A 2131-nucleotide genomic window follows, 5' to 3' on the forward strand; every position below is an offset into this window, starting at 1 on the left:
GCTGTGGCAGCCATGGGGATATCGCTGTAGATAAAAAGGCTTAAGGTGGGGGAGCGAAGAGTAGGATAAACAGGGACATGCTATGAAGGCAGGAAGGCGAGTAGGCTGCTGTAGAAATCAGATGACACCAGGATTAGGAGAGGCTGGCAGGTAACTGGAGAGGAAGGAATGATCAGAGAGACACTTCGTGTTTTTTGTCTCCTCTCCTGGGCACATAGTAGTTGCTCAATACATGCTCATTAAATAAGAACAGAACTAAACAGACAAGGTTAGAATTTGCTCCTAGGTGGTGAGGAATGACCACATTGAAACTATGGGGTTTCAGGAGCAGTTTAAATGCAAGCCAGTGTATTGTGAATGATTCCTGTAATGTATATAGTGACACCTACTGCCAATAAAATATGCTGTGACCCATCCACTGCTGACTTCTCTGTATGCTTTGCTCCTACCTTTACCTAAGTGGAGTGTTGAGTGGAAACTTGAACACACATCTTTATGCAGGGACAGCTGTAGGTAAGCTGTGGGCTTAAGAAGCACATTTGTGAAAAGCATATGAGTATAAATATATACAGCAGGCTGTTTTAAGAACTTCTTATGTCTTAGGTACTCTGAGTTCTGGAAGCTCATTGCACATCCTAACAAACATATTAAAATACCTCCATATTATCTAAATACTCTTTAAGAATTTAACCTTTAAAAAACAGTTTTTCAAATTAAAATTATTTGGTGACAGGGAACTCAGTTAATGTATGATTGCTGTGACTTCTCAGCAATCACGGTACTAGGAAGTTTTCACTAAGTGATTTCTAACTTACACACGGTTTTCAAATATAATGAAATGTTTATCAATAAATAAATTACAGTTATGAAGTGGACATGTTACGTTATGAGGATCCTTCTTTGAACATTTATGAATTTTAAATTCGTAGAGTACTTATTGCATTCGGAGGCCAATAAAATTTTTTTCAGTCTCAAACTTTTTCATAGGTCTTTGAAAAACCTAATGAATAAAATGGACCTGTAAATATTGCTGCTTCTGTATGACTGGCCAACTAGGCGATAAAAGTCAGTTAAGACTCTCCCTTGCCTCTATTCTAGGTGTACCTCAGAATAGAACATGGGAAAACTTGCCTTTCCCTTCTGTTTCCAAGACTTTGTCCTCATTTCTTTTACAAGTGCTGTTCCCTCACTCCACTCTCATACGTACAATAAATGCCAGCTAACATCAAGGAGAGGCTGCAAACTGAAGCCATAGATACACAGGGACCCTTCCTCAACACAACTGATGTTTTCTGGGGAAAAGGTTTATGATGAAAATTTCCCTAATTGGACGTTCTAGCGCTAACATGCTAGACACTCCTGTTTTGATTTCTGATCTTCAGAGGGCAGTGGTTTCAGACACGTTTGTTTTGTTTTGTTTTGAGCTGGGGATTTTTCTCCTGCCACTCTGGGTCAAGTGCCGATGATGAATGGTCATCTAGGACCCGGTCTGTAAGTGACCGGTCCTTTCCGCATCTCAGGTGGACTGTTTGCCACTATCTGGACATGTTACTAGGGGCTTCATCCTGACTGGGGAGGCCTCCTACGCAGCTCCGGAACTTCGGCCACATTTGATGAGATAACAGGCTGGGTGGGTATAGGGGGTCACTCCGCGGGGACTGTCTGAGCATTGACCTCTGGGTCCCCACCATTTCAGCCTTGACCTCTGCTATCTGACCTCCACCTCGGACCCTAACTCCGCCATCTGACACCCACCATCTGACAGCCCTGACCTCCCCCATCCGGCCTCCACCTGGGCCCTAACAGCCAGGCATCGCCTTGACCTCTGCCACCTGACACCCATTATTCTCCCTGATCTTGACCTGAGCCGGTGGACGCCCCCGCGGCCCCGCGGGAATTCCAGCGGGCAACCCCATCCCGCGCCGCCCCCGGGACCCCCAGCGCGGACCCCGGAAGACGCCCGAACCTTCAGCCTTCGCAGTCTCAGCCCAAACTGATTTCTCGGAAAGCCGAGCTCTTCGAAGAAGGCGGGCCGGGTGGGCCGCGCCCATTGGGAGGTCTCCCGCGCCTATTGGCCAGCGCGGCTGTCGCTCGGAGCACCGGGCCCTCCTCGCTCTTAGACCCTCGCGGG

Source organism: Pteropus alecto, unplaced genomic scaffold, assembly GCF_000325575.1.
Source record: "Pteropus alecto unplaced genomic scaffold, ASM32557v1 scaffold7, whole genome shotgun sequence".
In the NCBI taxonomy this organism is placed as follows: Eukaryota; Metazoa; Chordata; class Mammalia; order Chiroptera; family Pteropodidae; genus Pteropus; species Pteropus alecto.